We start from the raw sequence: 21,102 nt of genomic DNA, 5'->3' as shown, positions 1-21,102 counted from the left end.
AAGAAATCACTATTTTGGATTTTGATGCATGTGCCTGTAAATGATTTGTCTGACCGCTGGCAGGAGTTGATATTACTCTCTCCTGTTCCTCTCCCCTTCAACTGTCCTAATTCACTATGTCAATGAGCACATGTTTTGTGTAGCGCACACTTTGAACAGCGTTATATCTAGCGGAAAGAGATGCCAGTGATTAACGTGAGGAGCATTATTTAGGAGCAGCTTTGGGTAGCCAGTATTATCCCTACATCATCTCGTTGCTGCTTACAACGCCTTTGGGCGACATTGCAGAGCCCTGTGGTTTCAGCCAGTTAAAAGTGAACAAGGCCTAGCCTTTTACTAGTTTTAGTAGCGTGTTGGTTGTGTTTATTAGCAGTCTGTTTGAAAATGTTTCTGCCTTGAGATTTTAATAAAGTGTTTAAATGATTCGAATTCGAGGCCTAATGTCAGTCTTTCTAATATTTTAATGGGCTTCTTTCACCATAAACACTTATATTTCACAAGTGGCTGGCCTCCTGTGCTTGTAAGGAAATGTGTGACTGGGGGTGGAAACAGTCTGCTAATCACTAGTGGACTCATGTGCCAACTTTCCCTTCATTTGTTTTGTTTTAGCTTTCTAGAGTTCTAGTGTAGACTGCTGCAGTCCACCACAATAATGACTGTTCCTTCAAAGACAGCCTCATGGGCAGGCACCCTTCTTTGTTGGCAGTGATTCTACATTGGGTTTCATCATTAAAACAGGACAGATAAACACTAGGGCAAAATCCCACTCCCAAAAAAACCAGCGTCATGTAGTGCAGGGCCCAGAGTAAGACATAATGCAGTGTGTTGTACGAAAGCTGTCAGGGATGGGAACACTGGTTCTGTGGGCGGAGGAGGGGATGGGGGTGGTGCAGCAGGAATCAACTGTTGCATGCCATTCATATTGTTTTAGCTCGTTTCAGGGTGGTAAGAGGACAAAAAAGACAAACAACATTGGGGCATATTATCAAGGGATTTATCTCCGCTTTTTTGGCTTTAAAAGCCAAGAAAGCGGAGATAAAATGATCTCCCTATCAGCAACAGGGTGCTAACACGCAAATAAGCATGTTAGCACCCTTTTTCTCTACGCTTCCCCTTGCATCTCTAATGAGATGCAAAGGGGGCGTTCCAGAGAAAAATAATAGGAGAAATGTTGTTAAGGGACATTTCTCCTATTATCAAGTATTTCGCTAACCCTGTTAGTGATAAAAAAAAGCAGCGCTAACCGCGCTTAGCACTGCTTTTTTTTACACCTGGTATTTTCCTGACTTAGCCATGATATCCTATGGAAGGTGGATATCATGGCTACGTTTGTGAGCCCGTATCATCAAGCTAACGCCAAACTTCGAGAGATTATCGTTGGTTTTCCAGCGATAATCTCTCATTTGGCAATTAGCACGAGGATTTTTATCACTTCTGAGATAAACCTTGCTCATAGCAAGTTATCTCTGCGATATTTCCGGCGATGCTTAGCGATAAAAAATTTGTTGCTAAGCCTCGTTAGCGATAAATATCGCTAATCGTTGGTAATATGCCCCATTGTTTTATGTTATGTTATGTTAACATGTTTTGTATAACGCACAGCTGCCTCAGTAAAGAGGCGTCCCAGCGCTGAAGCAGAACATAGAGGCTGAAAGTCAGAAAGGGCACTAGGCAGTGGGAAATAGATGGGTTTAATATCTCTGCGAAAGACCATGTAATTCTCCATGGCACGAATGGAGTAAAGTAGAGTATTCCAAAGCTTGGCAGGCAAAAGACGGAAAGAACGTCCACCCGACCGTACCCTCCTCATACGAGGAACAGTCACCAGGTGTTGTCCAGTGGAGTGAAGTTGGTGCATAGGGTAGTAAGGTGACAGCAGATTGGACAAGATGGCCAGAGAGGATAGTTTCAGGATTTTGAATGCTATACAGAGGACCTCCCGTGAACGCTGCTCCTCAGCACTGCTGTAGATAGACAACAACCACTCAACTCCACATAATTCAACACAATGCCAAACAATTCCACATCACACAATTCAGCTCCACGCAATTCTACACTGTGCAGCATATTTACATTCCACTTAATACCACTCTACACCACATAATTAAACTGCACCTAATTACATGCTTCTCAATGCCACATAAATCCACCCCACATAAATCCACTATATACCTCATAACAATCCATATAACATCTCCACACCTTGTCACATATTTCTACTCAACAATATCACTCAGTGCCACACGGTTCCATGCTACACAATTCAACTCAACACAAATCCATTCCACACCACATAATTCCACACCAAACCACATACTTCCACTCCACAACACAATTCCCCTACACACCACAAATTTCCAATACACAACAATTAACTCAACAGCATGCCACACAATGCAACAGCACACTGAATACTTAAATACCACTACATAACACTCCACTACACAAAATACCATTCCACATAATTACGCTCCATGACACACGTCGCTCCACATAATTTCAGTACAGTCAATAACACATAGTTTTTTTTCTTTTTTTGAAGACCTTTATTGTAATTGCAGTAGTACATGTGCGGGCCTACAACCACAGGGGCCGGCCGTCGCTAATACAATAAAAAAAAAAAAAAGTAATCGACATTGCATTTGTACACAGCTTTCGGCCGACAGCCCGGAGGCACGGCAGCGATTCAACATTCCGTCGCGACGGAGCCAAATAGTGGCGTAGGAAAATTGAAGGTCTTACTATTTTAATTATATAAAACACAAAAAGAAAACACAACACAAACAAACTAAACAAGAGGCAATGCAGCGCAAGTCCGTCTCGGGGGGGAGAGTCAAAGTAAGCAGAGGGACAATGACAAGGATAAGGTAAAGAATGGGAGGGGGGGTCACCAGGGTAATTGGGCATGCAATACAAAAAACTGTGCAATATAGTAACGTCAGGTCATGGGGATTGTGGCAGTACCGGGACCTCTACAAACGGGGGGGTCACAGATCTCCCCTCGATACGAATTCCATTGGTTCCAGTTCCTACCCCACTTTTTAGGTTTACCACGTGCAACATATACCGTTTTTTCCCTGAACATGCACCAGTCCATATTTTCTTCCCAAGCTGAAGACGTAGGCGCCCTCTGAGATCCCCATAGCTGTGCAATGTCTCGTTTTGCCACCATATTTCCAAGAGTAGCCCATTGTGTCTGTGCCACAGTGTAGTCATTCGGCTCCCATACATTCACCAGACAACGGCGAGCCTCAGACAGCAAGGAAATTCCCGTGACTTCTTCCATAATCACATGCACACGGTTCCAGAACACAGTCACAGCCGTACATTCCCATATGATATGTAGGAAGGTACCCAGCGCACCACAGCCACGCCTATGTTAGACGGGGACCTGGAGGGTCGGCCGAGCACAAGGGGAGAGGCCTCCGGTGAGGGTCGTCTCCAGCGATCGTACAGACAAGTAACTTCCCCCCCACAGATGGACACCACACGAAGATCAGAGTAACACCTTTTATAGGCAGTTCTTGAAGTAAGGTAGTACGATACAAGGAGATCAGGACACGATGATCCTCTCAATTCTAGTCTCTAGTAGGGGAAGGGGGTAGCGGGACAGTCTTGGTACCTACGGGTACTGAGGTGAAACGGCGGTAGCTCACAATCCTCGAGCTCGGTGGTCGGACGGGTCGGACCGCGGCAGCGCCAGCAGGTCCCGAAGAGGTCGTAGGTGGCAACGGGCCGCGGCAGCGCCAGCATGTCCCAACGAGGATGGAAGTTACAACGGGCCGCGGCAGCGCCAGCAGGTCCCACGAGGATGAAGGTTGCAGAAGGCCGCGGCAGCGCCAGCAGGCAGGACGATAGTTCACAAGGCAGGGCTGCGGCAGCGCCAGCAGTCCGTCAAGGATGAGTTCTTCTCGGTGTCTCTCGACTCCAGGATACAACTGCCTTCCTGCTCTGGGGCTCCTCGGTTATAGGTCTGGCGCCCTTTGATGTCCGGACCCTCGCACTGGGAGGTCGGGAGGTCCGGGATGAGGGAGTCCAGACACCCAGCAGGGGGGTGGAGCCAGCACCCGGGGAGGCTGGGGGCGATCGGCACCTGGCGGGGGAGAGCCATCGACACTTCTTTCTCCCATTAGCCTGCCAAGTGGTCCGTTCACCTCCTGGATGGATGGTGGTGCCGGGATGGCGGGGCCTGGCCGGGCCCAGGGTTGGGGTCGAGCTGAGGCCACGCGGCCGCGTGGTGCAGTGTCCAAGATGGCGGCTGGGCCGGGCAACGGGGCTGCCGGGGGCCCGGGCCCGTGACACAGAGATATCCGGGAGCAGGCGTCCCGGAGGGGACGGGTTGCGGGTTGCTTCTTCGGGTAGCCCCCGGAGAGCCGGTGTCTGGGCCCTGTCATGCGGGGAGGGAGGGAGCCCTTCGTGGGGCCTGTCCAACATGCGTCCCCCCCAGCTGAAGGCGGGGAGAGTCACCCATCCTCTTGGGGACTCTTCTCGTCGAGGCGGAAAAAGCGGGACAGGCCATCCGCGTTGGCGTGGTCTTGGCCAGGGCGATGCTCCACAGTGAAGTCCATCCCCTGCAGGGAGATGGACCATCGCAATAGTTTGGGGTTCTCCCCCCGCATTTGCATTAGCCATTGCAGGGGCCGATGATCTGTTTGTACCCGGAAGTGGGTTCCGAAGAGGTAAGGCCGGAGCTTCTTGAGGGCCCATACTACTGCGAAGGCCTCTCGCTCAATGGTGCTCCAGCGCTGTTCTCGGGGCAGGAGGCGTCTGCTGATGAAGGCCACTGGTTGGTCGACTCCCTCGGGGTTCAGTTGGGAGAGGACGGCCCCGATGCCATGGTCTGAGGCATCAGTCTGGACGATGAACTCACGGCTGTAGTCGGGGGCCTGGAGCACAGGAGCGGTGCACATGGCGGCTTTCAGCCTCTCGAAGGCCGCTTGACAGTCGGGAGTCCAGTTGACTGTTTTTGGGTTGGTCTTGGATGTGAGTTCCGTGAGGGGCCCCACAATGCTGCCATAGTCCTTTACGAACCGCCGATAGTATCCGGTGAGCCCCAAGAAGGCTCGGACCTCGGTTTGGGTTACGGGGGGGCGCCAGGACTGGATGGCAGCGATCTTGAGCTGGAGGGGGGCCACCAGACCGCTCCCCACTTGGTGTCCGAGGTAGGTCACGGACCCCTGGCCGATTTGGCACTTGCTGGCCTTGATTGTGAGGCTGGCCCGTTGGAGGGCCTGCAGGACCCCTCGGAGGTGGCGGAGGTGGTCTGACCAGTGGCGGCTATACACCACGATGTCGTCCAGGTATGCGGCGCTGAACTCTTCGAGGCCCGCCAATACCTGGTTCACAAGTCGTTGAAACGTGGCTGGAGCGTTTTTCATGCCGAATGGCATCACTCTGAACTGGTAGTGTCTATCCGGGGTGGAGAAAGCGGATCGTTCTTGTGCCCTGGGGGTGAGGCCGATCTGCCAGTAGCCCGCCGTCAGGTCGAAGATGCTTAGGTAGCGGGCCGCCCCCATGCGGTCAACTAGTTCGTCGGCTCGGGGGATGGGGTGGGCGTCGGTTCGGGTGACAGCGTTCAGACCCCGATAGTCGACGCAGAACCGGAGCTCGGGTGTGGTGCCCGGGGCCGCAGCTTTGGGGACCAGTACAACCGGGCTGGCCCAGGGGCTGTCCGAGGGTTTGATGACTCCGAGTGCGAGCATCTTGGAGACTTCTTCTTGGATGCAGGTGCGTACCCGATCTGGTACTCGGTACGGCCGGTGTCGGATAGGAGGACTGTCGCCAGTGTCCACGTCGTGCAGACACCAGGGGGTGACCCCGGGTGTGAGGGAGAATAGGTTTGCAAATTGCAGCAGGAGGGCCCGACAGTCTTGGCGCTGCTCCGGGGTCAGAGCCTCGGAGAGTTGGACCCCGTCCACTGAACCATCTTTTTCCCCGGCCCCCAGTAGGTCAGGGAGGGGCTCGGAGTCCTCTTCCGCCCCACTGTCTGTAGCCATCAGCAGGCTGAGCTCCGAGCGCACGAAGTGGGGTTTGAGTCTGTTGGCGTGGAGGACCCGGAGGGGGTTCCGGGGGGATTCCATGTCGATGAGGTAGGTGACGGGGCTCTTACGCTCGATCACCTTGAAGGGCCCCGTCCATTTGTCCTGTAAGGCACAAGGTTCGATGGGGGACATCACCCATACCTGCTGGCCAGGCTCGAATTCGATGGAGGCGGCATGTTGATCGTACCACTTCTTCATGTCCTCCTGACTGGCTTCAAGATTGGCTTTGGCGAGCTCTCTGAATCGCCGGGTCTGATTACGGAGGGTCAGGAGGTACTTGTAGACGTCTGGAGGGGTCTTCAGGGGGGCCATTTCCCACTCTTCTTTAACTAGGCTGAGAGGCCCGCGAACAGGGTGTCCGTACAGGAGTTCGAAAGGGCTGAAGCCGAGGGACTTCTGGGGGACTTCTCGGTAGGCGAAGAGGAGGCACGGAAGTAGCACGTCCCACTGGCGGCATAGGGGTTCTTCCAGCCCCATGATCATCCCCTTGAGAGTGCGGTTGAATCGCTCGACCAGTCCGTTTCCTTGCGGGTGATAGGGGGTTGTGAATTGGTAGGTGACTCCGCACTGTTGCCATAGGGATTTCATATATTTTGAAATAAAGTTCGTGCCCCTGTCGCTGACGACTTCCCTGGGGAAGCCCACTCGAGAGAAGACCCCCATTAAGGCTCGACCTACCCCTGGTGCTGTTACAGTTCGAAGGGGAACCGCCTCAGGATAGCGGGTGGCGTGGTCCACCAGGACCAGGATGAATCGATGCCCTTGTGCTGTTCGGGGGTCCAGGGGCCCCACAATGTCTATTCCCACCCTTTCGAACGGGGTGGTCACAACGGGGAATGGTTGCAGAGGTGCCTTGAGTTTGCGGCCGCTCTTCCCGCTGGCCTGGCAGGTCGGGCAGGACCGGCAGTGGGTGGAGACGTCATTTCTCATTTTCGGCCAGTAAAAGTGAGTCACCAGGCGGTTGTATGTTTTGTCTTGCCCCAAGTGTCCAGCCAGGGGGACATCATGGGCCAAGTTCAGAAGGAAGTCTCTGAAACGGAGGGGCACCACCAGCACTCGACTGGCCCCCAGCTCCGCTATTCTTTGTTCGCTGTACAGTAGGTCATTGTCCCAATAGATCCAGTGGGCCCCTGCGGTGTCTCCTGCGCCCTGGGCGAGCGCTTGCTGTCGCAGTCCCTCGAGGGAGGGACATGTCTTTTGCTCTTGCCGGAATTGTTCTTGGGTGGGCCCCCCTTCCTGACGCCACTGAGCCAGGTCCGGAAGGTCTTGGGGCTGAGCGGGCTCTTCGTGGGTTTGTTCCGGGGTGTCGGTAGGGATGGAGTCTCCCTCTGGGGCGATCGGGGGAGGAGGTGCTGGCCATTCGGGTTCTTCAGATCTAGGGATGGTGTCGGCGGCCATGGACCGGGTTGTTACGCACGCCCAGCCCGGGAGGCCTAACATCCCCAGGTGCTCTCTTCTTTCAACGACTGCCCACGGGGAACTCTCGAGATCGTTCCCCAGGAGGCAGTCCACGGGGGCATCGTCGCGGACAGTCACTTTTAACATACCGGAGACTCCTCCCCATTCGAAGGGGACGCAGGCCATCCGACACAGGCTCTCCGAATTGTCGGCCGATCGGACGGGGCAAAGAACGTTTGGCAGAATTTGTTCTGGGGTCACCAGGTGACAACGGACGGCCGTCACACTGGCCCCTGTGTCACGCAGGGCTTCGGCCTTACGCCCATTTATGTTCACCCACTGGCTGTATTTCCTGGTGTTGGCTGGTAGGGGAGCCCGCGGGATCAGGTCTCTTCCCCCTAGGCAGGCCAGGGTCATGGCGGCAGGTTCCCACTCGGGCTGCTCCTGCTCATACTCTTCAGGCTCTTCGGAGACTTGCTCTTCTCCTAGGGCGGCGGCAGCCACCTGGCGGGGTCCGGGGGTCTGGTTCTTTGGGCAGGTCGGGTCACTGGCATAGTGGCCGACTCGCTGGCATCGATGACACATAACGTTGGCTCGGAACCCCAGGCGCATCGGGGGGTTGCCCCGGCTGGCCGGGGGCGGGGTGTTGTTGGCGGGAGCGGCCGGGACGGCGTCTCTGCCCCGGCCCTGTCCTCCTCCTCCTCGGGGACGATGATGACCTTGGTTGGTTCTGTTCTGCTCGTTTGGCCCACTCCGGGTCACTCGGGTGCTCTCCCATCGGTCAGCCTCGGCGGCGAGCTGCCGTGGGTCAGTCAATTTACTGTCGAGGAGGTGCTGCCTGAGCTCGACGAAGCAGTTGTTGGAGAGGTGCTCCCACACAATGAGGTTGAAGAGCTGTTCGTAGGTTGTTACGTTGCTACCCTTGATCCATCCCTCGAAGGCTCGGCTGAAATAGTTCACATATTCTATCCAGGTTGTACCCGGGATCCGGGTGCAGTTGCGGAACCTCTGGCGGTACATCTCGGGCGTCAGCCCATATCGACTGAGGAGGGCGGCCTTCATGTGGTCATAGGACGTCATTTGATGGTCCGGAAGCTGCAGCAGGGCATCCCGGCCTTCATTGACGAATCTCCCCCATAGACCGGCTCCCCAGTCACTTCGAGCGATCCGGTGGGCAGTCATGGCGATCTCGTAGGCCTTGAACCACTGCTGTATGTCGTCGTTCCGATAGTATTCCCGGACCACATCCTTGGGGATGTGGACCTTCTGTTCGGTAGTACCTGGGGAGCGCGGTTGCTCGGGCACCCCTAGGTCTTTGTTCTGTTTGCGCATTTCTATCTCCGCTAGCTTGCACTCGTGTTCGTATGCCAGTCTTTTTTCTTCGAGTTCTCTCTGTCTCTGCTTTTCCTCTCGCTCTTCTTGGAGCCGTAAGTGTTCTAAGTTCATCTTTTGTTCTGCCAGTTTCAATTCTCCGTCTAATTTGAGCCGTGCCAACTCTAACTCGTGTAGCCTATTTTTCTCTCGTTCTCGGATCTCTTCCCGGGAGAGATCCGTTCTCCTTTCTTCCGTCAGAGTGGTGTTTGTCTCCGGGGCTTCGGGGTCCCGGGGTCCGGCGATATTTGTCTCTGCCCAGGATTCTAGGGCGTGTTTGAAGTCCTCTTTCGTGCTCAGACCGGTGGTGGCAATGCCTAGTTCTATGCAAAATTGTTTTAGCTCTCGGTGGTTGTACTCTTCCAGTTTTTCCATCTGGAATTTCTCTGCAGATCCGCTCTCTCTGGTCGTCATTGTGGATTAATCGTAGGGTGAGTTACTCTCTGTACGGTTACGCGTTGGTTCGGATCGCGCCGCTGGCCACCAATGTTAGACGGGGACCTGGAGGGTCGGCCGAGCACAAGGGGAGAGGCCTCCGGTGAGGGCCGTCTCCAGCGATCGTACAGACAAGTAACTTCCCCCCCACAGATGGACACCACACGAAGATCAGAGTAACACCTTTTATAGGCAGTTCTTGAAGTAAGGTAGTACGATACAAGGAGATCAGGACACGATGATCCTCTCAATTCTAGTCTCTAGTAGGGGAAGGGGGTAGTGGGACAGTCTTGGTACCTACGGGTACTGAGGTGAAACGGCGGTAGCTCACAATCCTCGAGCTCGGTGGTCGGACGGGTCGGACCGCGGCAGCGCCAGCAGGTCCCGAAGAGGTCGTAGGTGGCAACGGGCCGCGGCAGCGCCAGCAGGTCCCAACGAGGATGGAAGTTACAACGGGCCGTGGCAGCGCCAGCAGGTCCCACGAGGATGAAGGTTGCAGAAGGCCGCGGCAGCGCCAGCAGGCAGGACGATAGTTCACAAGGCAGGGCTGCGGCAGCGCCAGCAGTCCATCAAGGATGAGTTCTTCTCGGTGTCTCTCGACTCCAGGATACAACTGCCTTCCTGCTCTGGGGCTCCTCGGTTATAGGTCTGGCGCCCTTTGATGTCCGGACCCTCGCACTGGGAGGTCGGGAGGTCCGGGATGAGGGAGTCCAGACACCCAGCAGGGGGGTGGAGCCAGCACCCGGGGAGGCTGGGGGCGATCGGCACCTGGCGGGGGAGAGCCATCGACACTTCTTTCTCCCATTAGCCTGCCAAGTGGTCCGTTCACCTCCTGGATGGATGGTGGTGCCGGGATGGCGGGGCCTGGCCGGGCCCAGGGTTGGGGTCGAGCTGAGGCCACGCAGCCGCGTGGTGCAGTGTCCAAGATGGCGGCTGGGCCGGGCAATGGGGCTGCCGGGGGCCTGGGCCCGTGACACAGAGATATCCGGGAGCAGGCGTCCCGGAGGGGACGGGTTGCGGGTTGCTTCTGCGGGTAGCCCCCGGAGAGCCGGTGTCTGGGCCCTGTCATGCGGGGAGGGAGCGAGCCCTTCGTGGGGCCTGTCCAACAGCCTACACATACCATCCGCAGAGAGACCCATACGAATCAGACGGGGACCAGTTACATAGACACGGTGTAGGATCTTCAGTTGCACCAGTCGGAGACGAGCCGGGATCGCGACCTCTTTGGGGGAGGATACCGCTGCCTGCCAATCTTCATCGTCCAATTCCAGACCATCGGCAGTCCATGCCTCACGGATCCGCAGAAGCCGATCCGTTCAGTCGTTAATCAGTTTCTTGTATATTAAAGATATGGTGCAATCAGGGATATGGCCATCCAGCACCCTATCTTCGAGAGGGGAGGAATCCGGAATGATAGTTCCGGTCGGAAAGACCGAGTGGAGCACGTCGGATCTGCATATAATGGAAATGCTCCCTATCACTAAGTGCATATTCCGATTGTAACTCCTCAAAGGTCTTAATCCTATCCTTGACCCATAGATCCCCAACAGTACTGATACCGATAAGATCCCACTTCTTGAAGCCCTTCGTCACCCATAGGCTACCCAACCTTTCCGCCGCATAGAGCGGGGTCGCCGTGGTCAATTTGTCAGACCATCCCATGGCTGCGTTCGCACTGTTCCACACCCGCACAGCCACCCCGGTGGGCCCTAACAAAGCCAAGCGAGTCGATTTAGAATATAGTGCCCTGTGATAGTTCCCACCCGGCAACTGCCATTTATCCATTTCAAACGCGGGATTGGGCGTTGGGCCATAAGTGGCGTGGTTAATAGCACTCAGTTGGGACGCCCAGTAGTAGCGCCTGATGTCCGGCAATGCAATGCCCCCGTCATACCAAGGCAGAGTCAATTTCGCTAAGGCGATACGAGGACGACCGCCCCAAACTAATTGCCTCTGTAGACTCTCTACCTCGCGGAAGTATCGAGCTGGTACGAGATCGAGTGTATTCTGGAGGGCGTAAAGGAACCGGGGCAGGGACATCATCTTAAAAAGGGCAGCCCTTCCGAGCGGGACAACGGCAGGCAACTCCAAACCGCTACATCATATTTAAGCCAGAGCAGCAGGGGGAGTAGGTTGCGGTCGTATCGCACCGCAGGGTCTAACGATATAAAAATCCCTAAGTATTTAAATCTGGTCTGCGTGATAGGTATCAGGCACGTGTGAGGTAATGGGATCACATCGTTAGTGAGCTCATAGATGCTAGATTTAGCCCAGTTAATCACCAGGCCAGAGTTATTGCCGAACGAACGAAGAACATCGAAAAGCACTCCCAGCGATTTCCGTGGGGAAGTGAGGTACAGCAAAATATCGTCCGCGTAGAGCGATATACGATCTTCAAAGTCAGGGGTCCACCTGATTCCCTTAAGTGACGGTTCCCACCGCAGCCAAGCGGCCAGGGGTTCCAAGGCAAGCGCAAAGCAGAGGAGATAACGGGCAACCCTGTCGTGTACCTCTCCCGAGCACAAAGGACCTCGAGACCCTACCATTTACTACGACCTGAGCGAGCGGCTCCTCATATAGAAGCCTAACCCAACCGATAAACCCAGGGCCAAACCCAAACTTCGCCCGGGCGGCCCATAAATACGGCCATTCCACAGTATCAAAGGCCATCGTGGCATCCAAGGACACTAAGATGGCCGGCTCACGTAGGGACCCCGCCCTCGCCAAGACACCATGAAGACGATGCAAGTTGAGTGCGGTATTGAGGTGTGGAATAAATCCAGACTGATCGGGGTGTATCAATTCACAGATCACCTTTATTAGCCGATTAGCCAATAATTTCGCCAAGATTTTGGGTTCGGCGTTTAAAAGCGATATCGGTCTATATGAAGCACATAGATCCCGGGGTTTACCCTCCTTGTGGATCGTTACTATGGACGCAAGTCGCTGGTCTCGGGGGAGTGATCCAGCTTCCCGCGACTCCAGGAACATCTCGCGGAGATAAGGCGCCATTGTGTCCGGACGTAACTTGTACAGTTCAATGGGGATACCATTCGGGCCCATGGCCTTACCCGAGCGGATGGAGCGGATAGCGAGCGCCACTTCATCGTTGGAAAAGTTCGACTCCATGAGCTCTTTGTCCGAATCTGACAGACAGGGCAAAGCGATATCCCTGAGGAACTGATGCGAATCCTCCTCCGGTCTGTCCGAGACTGGTGCATACACCCTCTGAAAATGACACACGAAACTCTCCGCTATATCCACTGGATCAACCACCCGCACTCCATCAGCATTTTCCACCACAGGCACAACACGACTCGCCCTTTCTTTCTTATCCAGCCAGGCAATCAACTTTCCCGCCTTGTCCCCCACATCATACAGCCGTCCCCGCTGCTCCCGGCTCATAGCCTTGGCAGCGTCTGTCACCAGAGCTCGGTAGTCTGATTGTTTAAGGTGCAGAGCATGCCGTTTCTCTCGTGTGACACCAGCCTCCAACTCTCTCTCCAAGTCACCAAGTTCAGCCTCCAATCTCTCCACCTCCTCATTCTTCCTTTTCTTAGCATTAGCAATTACAGAGAGGGCTTGACCACGGACCACAGTCTTGAAGGCCTCCCACAATGAAACGGAGGAGGATACTGACCCCACATTCTCGATAAAGTACTGATCAATGGACTTGACCACACCAGCCCTGATTTTAGGATTACGGAAGTGCCAGGGATTAATCGGGGCCACTCGACCCTCCGCCCCGAGCTGAGCATCAATGGAGAGCCACACTGGAGAGTGATCAGAGATGCCCCTGGCTAAGTGTCTAATCTCCCTCACCGAGACGGCCTGTGCGGCTGGTACAAGTATGTAGTCAAGTCTGGCGAGACTCCCGTGTGCTCCGGAGTGAAAGGTGTACTGTGACTGTCCAGGGTGCATCAACCTCCAACAATCTACAAGACCCAGTGTCTCCAAGAAGTTACCCAACCAAGACTGTGATCTCGCAAGATCTCTAGGGGGCTACGATCCTCTGTACCACAAACCACCGAGTTAAAGTCTCCGCCCACAATTAGAACACCCTCCGGAAGTCCCAATACCACCTCCCCTAGGTCGGCAAATGTCGTAGTTTGTAAACCAGGCGGGACATATACAGAGAGTATGGAGATCGCCTTCCCCTCCCATCTGCCAGTGACGACAGCATAGCGGCCTCTATCGTCGAGAGTGGTCCCGTCTATCGCCAGGGGGAGGGAGTTCCTAACCAGAATCCCCGCCCCCCTTGACCCAGTGGTAAATCCAGAATGGGCGACCAAACGATACCCTCGGCGGTTCATTGCATGACATGTATTCCCAATCAAATGCGTTTCCTGTAACAACACCACATCAGGGGAAAGACGTTTCAGAAACTGCGACAATACCCCGCTTGATCCTATCTCCCAGGCCATTGACATTCCAACTGATAATCCTAAGCCCCCTACACCCCATCCGAGCAGTAAGAATCAGCTTCCCCCTCCAGTGAAACGGACATTAGGATCGAAGTGAGTCGTAGTATATTGCCTCTACACCTATCAACATCAAACAAATTTCCCCATCCCACCCCCAAAAGAACCCCCGAACATATCCCCCCACCCTGCACCCCTGCGCTAGTCCAAAGAACCACCCCAACTTGCAGTGTGCTTGTCGCCCTCACAAGAAACTAGTTCTACAAAAAGAAGAAAAGCCCCAGAAGGAGAAAGAGTTCCGTACCCCCCCGCCACCTCCGGGCCCAACAAACATATGGATGAACATAGAAAGCCATCAAACCACTGCTGCAAAGTCCATTCCCTGCGTGTGCCGGTAGTTAGTTCTCACTCCTGGTCCTGCAGGCCACTCCCCGCGCCCTCCGATTGATCCGAGTGATCTCGACGCGGTGGTAAAGAGTCCAGCCAGTCACTGACGACCTCAGGTCGGTCAAAGAAAAGTGTTCGTTCATTATGTACAACTCGTAGTCGGGCTGGAAAAAGCATAGAGTACTTCACACCCATGTCCCGCATCCTCCGCTTGACCCCCATACAGCCCATCCTCTGCTTCTGAACTGCTTGGGTAAAATCAGGGTAGAAGCTGATGGTGGCATTCTCAAATTTCGTGGGGCCAGTAATTCGCGATGCCTGTAGAATGGTGTCCCTGTCCCTGAAATTGAAAATCCTGGCTATTATGGGCCTTGGTGGAGCGCCTGGCTTATGATCTCCACCCGGAACACGGTGGGCGCGCTCAACAGCAAAAAAAGTTACTGAGGCCTTTGGGGGCTAGATGGTTCAGTATCAGGTCCTCCACGAGGAGATCCGTGGTCATCTCAGAGGACTTCTCCGGTACCCCAATAATGCGAACATTGTTGCGCCTAGCACGGCTCTCGGAGTCCTCCAGCCGGCGGGCGAACCAGTCGTTAGCGGAGCGTAGATTACAGACCTTGGTTTGGAGATCAGACATATCGGTGGTAAGGCTGGCGGTCTTAATGTCTAAAGACTTGACCCGTTCATTGGTCTTCGCCAGATCGGTCCTGAGCAAGCTAATGTCGATCGCCACCGCATCCAACTTCGAGGCCAGCGTCTCATATTGCTGGCCCATGGAAGTCTGAATTCCTGCAATGGCGCTCATGACGTCTCGCAAAGTCAGTTCCTCCATCGACCCAGAACCATCTCCGATCTCATCCGGAGGCTTGCCCGCACCACCGGGGGATCCTTTGGGACGAGTGTAGCGGTCCATGATATTTGATTGAGTGGCTCCTCCTCGGTGTGTGACCTTGGTTGTCCGCTTATCGCTGTCAGGCTTGCCCGCCATAGTGTGCCGCGCGCCCCTGAGGGCCCTTTGAGACCTGGTATGAATGGCTCTTCTTCAGGTCAATCTCAGAAAAGTCCAGAATACGAAGTACGGCGGGCCAGCGTAGAAGCCAGGGACTGACCTCAGGCGACTGAAGCAAAATGGAAACTGGGTTCAGCCCAGAGAGTCCAAAAACTAAACCGAAAGTACCCCGAGGGCACAAGACAACCTCCACTGGCCGTTGTTATTCAATTACGTCCCAGGTACGTTGGGGACCCGAGTCCCAGGCTGCTCCCCGGTGTAGGCCGTCAACTTTCAAACGGAGTAAGTCCGGTTCCCGGCATCCAAATCAAATCCGGAAAAGAGCATTTAAGTCAGCAGGGTCATATCTTCCATAGCCCATCATCTGTAGCAGGATTATTGACAGGATACATGCGGGAGGCGGCGAGGGTCTCGGGAGCTCTGAGCTCACGCGACCATCTTGGATGTGCGCTAAGCTCCTCCCCCAATAACACATAGTTACTATCACACCATACCACATAATTTCACTCCACAAATCCACTCCACACCACACAATTCCATGCCACACCAAATCCAACCCACATAATTCCACTACACACCACCTACATCCACTAAACTCCAAACTAAAACACAGAAGTAAAAAACATTGTAATTTACAGCACCAATGCGAGAACTATTGCATCACAAATGCTTGTTCTTCTTCTCTGTGAAATATCCAAAGTGCAACAGGTATGTCCAGATGTGGGCCCCATCTCTGCACCTCATTGAGGAGACCAAACAAGGGCTGAGAACAGTGTGGAGTTGCTTGCGTTTCCATTGATAGAGAACATGATATGACCTGGCTGGATTGTCCCTATCTGAGCAGGAACAAGAGTGATTTGTGTAAGCCTGGTCCCTGACAGTAGTGAACGAGTTACTTACCTTTGGTAATGATGCATCTGGTAGAGACGCAGTCTAGCCGCAGATTCCGTAACTTAGAATATCCCCAGGCATCAGACTGGATCCGGAAAACTTTTTTCCCAGCAGTACCTCTGCACGAGGGGGGCGGCGCAGCCCGGCTCCATCCTGAAGTCGTCCACGGAAGTTACGTCAACGGAGCCATATACGACCCCCCCCCCCCCCCTGCGTGCTGACGTCAGTTTTCTACAGTGAAAAATGTCTGCACCACAAAGCGGAGCCACGACAAAAACTGTGAGAGTATAGGAACAGTGTGTCAAAAAAGAACAAAACCCTTCACCGAGTCTGAAATATCCACAAGTTACCCAGAGGTAATATCCCTAGACGTTGCTACGCCTTTTGTGCAGGCGCTGTCAGGAGACTACATTTAACTTCGGCTACACAACCCATCTGTTCCCCCTTCTTTACAGAGAGGTACTGGATAATGTAACACGTGCAAATAACTGCTCACGGTGTATAGGCATTGTTATGGTTGTATGCTGTAAAATGTGCAAAATGTTAATAAAAAGATTTAAACAAAAAAAAAGGAACAAAACCCTTGAAACAACGATGATAAGAAATCATAGAGCGAGAAACAACACCGTGTTAAAAAAGTACTCAACACTGGAAGGGACTGAAGAAACCCGCCCCCAGCAAAAGTCCCATCACATCGAAGCGAAGAGCCGAGCCCCCCGCCTAAAAGGCAACGGTAGTGGAAACAAATGGCATGACAACCGAAGGATAGTATGCAACCATAGGATGAAACTGTATGAAAAACAACCTGTAACCCCAGGATGTAACTGAAAGGGACCACAAGACTGGAACAACAATGTAGAATGTGTGCCACACCCCCCACAGTGACCTATGAACTGTAGCATAGTCAAGTAGAACCGCAACCCAATCGAGATAAACGAGAATAGAGGGAGGGTAGAAGAACATGAGAATCTCCAAGTCGAAAGAAACCGGCGGAAGAGCGTTGAAAAATACATACCTAAGCCACCAAAGAACGAGAATGGGTGGAGAGGTAACGTGTTAACACAGAATGACACACCCTGCCCCAAAGGTAGGGAAATGAGAGCACCCCTCAGGAAGACTAGGGATGCAAGGTGGTAAAACCCCACCTAGAAAGGTCCTCGCAGAACGGGGATGATGGGTGGGCGTTAAGGAATCTGTGGCTAGACGATGTCTCTACCAGATACATCGATAATGTAGGTACATAAATCGTTCATCTGATAGAGACATCTAGCCGTAGATTCCTTAATTTAGAATAGATACCAAAGCCATACCCCTTGGGAGAAGGGTCTGCAAGAGAAACCCACCAAGTTCTAAGAGAACTTATCTATCAAAAAATGTGACTAAACACTATGGGAACAGCAATGGCAGCGTAGCTGACATTGGACCCAGGAAGTTCCGTAAAGGAGCAGGAACAAGGGGCGGCAGAGGCACCACAATCCGTCAGAGGACGTTTTGAGACCTCCCTCATCCAGACAAGGGCAAAAGGAAACACAGAACCAGAAATGTCAGTGCAAAATGGAAGAAAACGCAGGAGCTTCTGCAAAAAGGAGGTAGCTAAGTACCGGATCCCATGGATTTGCAAGGAATGAAGTCCCAAAAAGGGACTAGACAGTATGACAACATCAGAGCATACCACCTGAACATACACCACAGTGGATGGCAAAAAATGAAAATGGGGATGGTAATTTGATCACCAGGAAAAACAGGTATGTGGAGGACAGGATACACACAAGAAAATAGTGTGAACTGTGATGAATACACCGATACAAAGGCCCAAGAATATGAGCATCAACAGCACGCTCGCGCCGGCAAGGAAAAGGGCCGGTGTTTAGCCAGGTAGTCTACCAGCCAACCGTACCCAGAGGTACAATGGCAAAGGGAAAATGGGCAAAGCCAGGAACATACAGAAGGCTCCCTCCCATATGAGAGAGAGAGAAAAACAGAGAGAGAGAAAGAGAGAGAGAGAGAGACTGAAGCAAAAACCCCTGATACTAGGGCAAGGAAGAACCTAGTATGCGGGCACCCTCGCTATGTGTATAACTCACGACACATATAAATAGAGACAAGGATGTACGAATTCATTAAGAATTAATGCAACCCTAGATAAGGGAGGTCGCACATTCGGTACCATGGCACCGGTGTGTGGCAAGGCTGGACACAACAATGTGAAAACACCCAAAAAGCGACAGCAGCTGCTTGACGGGGAAGGAACCTGGTTTACTGCAAGACAGGCGGGAACACCGACCACAACACTCACAAGAAATGAGTGAGAAATACACAGACCAAAGTCTGTGAGAAAAGGCATGCACCGCCATATACCAATACTGTATAATGACGAGGAGTAACTTGAGAAAAATACATTTACCTTAAACATACATAAAAGAAGCAACAGTGCCAGAATTATGAATGGGAACTCACACCCAGAGAAACACCTGGAGTGGAGCACATAACCTTTGGAAGAAGAGGCATAGACCCGAACCACTCAGCACTAGTGAGGAATAAAACATGAACAAGACCAGGAGCGGAAAAACCTGAACCCCTGCACGTCAAGAAGCAAGGGACCGGAGACCTTGCTAGGGAAGAGCACACGGAAAAAGGGTACAAGGCAATGCACAGCCAAGACAGAGCTGGCGGAAAACTCTACTTGGCCTAGGCAAGAACGCCAACAGGGCCTGAGCCATAAGAGAAGACATAAGCACTTCCCCATCCCAGTAAGTGAGTTAGAAGAGGACATAGCCAAGGCAGGGGTGCAAGGAACACTACTGCCACTCTTTGACAGCCAACATATCCTGTGTGTACCCATATGCCGAATGCACACAGAACACAGAAAAACTGTTCTGGAACGGACCAGAGCAACATGCCCCCTTAGGGGCGTGTGCCAAATCCAGACAGGCAACGCAGGCGGAAAAGGCACAGCGAAAGCTGCAAGAACACACCTGGAAAGCCAGGCGTGGCAGAACCCCAACAAAAGTTTGGGGAAGTATACATAGACAGGAGAGAACTACGGACCAACCGTAGACAACCAAATCAAACCCCAGGAAAGAACCACACCAACTCCATGGATCTTACCAGAGGGGGCATCCTGCAACAGTAGGAAGAGACAAACTAGAACTGGCAAAACTTCATGGGCAAGGAAGAGCAGCTATACAATAGCCAACAATTACCCCACATAGGGTAAGGCACATCCCTATAAAAACAAGGGACCCTCTTGAGACAAGCTCGTAGGCAGAGGCTCTAAAAGAAAGGGATGAACAGCTGGTCCAGCTGTACCAGATTAAGGGAAAGAAACACAGCTAATCAGGCAGACAACCAAGAACGACTGGGACCCAGATAAGGACACCAGAACAGTGACAAGAACATCACAAAATCAAAATCCACCATGAGTATCAAACCCAGGGAAGTCATGAGAACATAGACATGAGGCGCCGGACCACCGAATCAGCATGGTCATCAAATAGATTGACCCCATCAAATGGCAGATTCCTGAGTTGCTCCCGAACATTCTCTGGAAAACTGCCATCGCATAGCCACGCATGGTGATGCAGAGCAACCAACCTGGCCATAGCCCGACCCACGGAGTCAGTGGCATCCATGGCCGACCGGATGGAAAACTGCACCATGTTGCGGCCATCATGAAGCAGCCGGTCCAGATCGGCATGAAGGTTCTCCGGCAAGGAGGGTAGGAGTTGCTCGACAGAGTCCCAGAGGGCAAAAGTAGCCTGAGTAAACACTCAGGACATGTTCAGTGACCGGAGTCCCGAGTTGGTGGACGAAAACACATCGCGGCCACATGACTCCAACCACCGAGACTCCAGAGTGGGAGAATGCAAAGGAGTAGGGGAGGAAGAGAGCACTGCCTGGATTACGAGTCCTTGAGCCCCATGGTGGAGGGACAAATAGGTAGGGTCATCGGGAGCCGGGCGATGTGGAATAGCACGATTCCCCGTGGAGGGCCTCGCCCATGACCCCAGAAGGATGTCATGTAATGACCCTGCAAAAGCCAACAAAGGCTCCACTTCCACTGGTATACTTCAGCCCTTAATATTTTTCCCTGATAAAAGACTCCAGGCGCCTAACACTTCCTCAGAGGTACTAAGGTAGTGAAAAAAGTCACTGCTAGGCCTTGCCGAAACCGGTCCCAGGATGCTTGTTTCCAGTCCAGGGAGGACTTGGCCTGGCAGTTCCGGCTGGACTGTTCCCATGAAGCACCGGGTCAAGACTGATTTGCATATGGCTGGGTTCAAGCTGGAATGGCATGGTGAGCAAAAAAACGATGGATTTAGGCCCAGATCTCTGTACTAGGGTGAATGTATGACATTGCTCTGCATTCTGTCCATCAACTGTGGTTTTCGCATTTGCCTTAAGAAGAGGCCTGGACCGTGTTCAACACCAATAACCACTGAATCTGTCATGGCAGCGCCCGCTGAGCCTGGGAGGGCGAGCGAGAGAGCAAATGTTGTGCATTCCCCGATAGACATCAACTACATTCTCCTCTTGTCCCTGTGGTACCAACACCGTGCACCGCAATGCTCACTAGTGCAGCAGGGAGATGTGAGGATGCCGAGCAGCCAGCGGTGGGTGTCCTGGCAGTGGCCATCACCCCACCATTGCTAAAATATAACACTTGGAATGCGAATCTCGTGCCGTTGCACACAATGTTTGCACTGCAAACAATATGCTTCAAAAGAATTCCAAATAGAAAAGAGGTAGTGAGTATTTGGGCTGCCTGCCACATTTCTCGCCACCTAAGCCCCTGATTTGCCGGCTCCCGTGCCTGGTTGACTCTGTCAAAGTGTGGGAGTTGCCCTTTATAAGGCATTCTTGCTTAATCCTTAAGTAACCACAGTCAGCAATCAGTTTTCTTTCTGCATGATGAGAAGGTAGCCTCACGTTTTTCCTGTTTTCTGAAAGAGCCAGAAAGGTGTTGGCACTCTGCATTTATTAACCTAGCCACTGTTGTGTTCCAAGAACAATAAACAAGATACAGTACAAATCTAGCTCAATCACATGAACCTTGACGGCTTGAAATCCCCACTTTCACAGAATGCCAAGTCACTGGTATTCACAGTGGAAACCAGCCTCACCTTCAAGGAACACAAGCTAAAAACAA

The sequence above is a fragment of the Lissotriton helveticus genome, chromosome 7 (genome assembly GCF_964261635.1).
Source record: "Lissotriton helveticus chromosome 7, aLisHel1.1, whole genome shotgun sequence".
Taxonomy (NCBI): domain Eukaryota; kingdom Metazoa; phylum Chordata; class Amphibia; order Caudata; family Salamandridae; genus Lissotriton; species Lissotriton helveticus.
Note: the sequence above shows the minus strand (reverse complement) of the source record.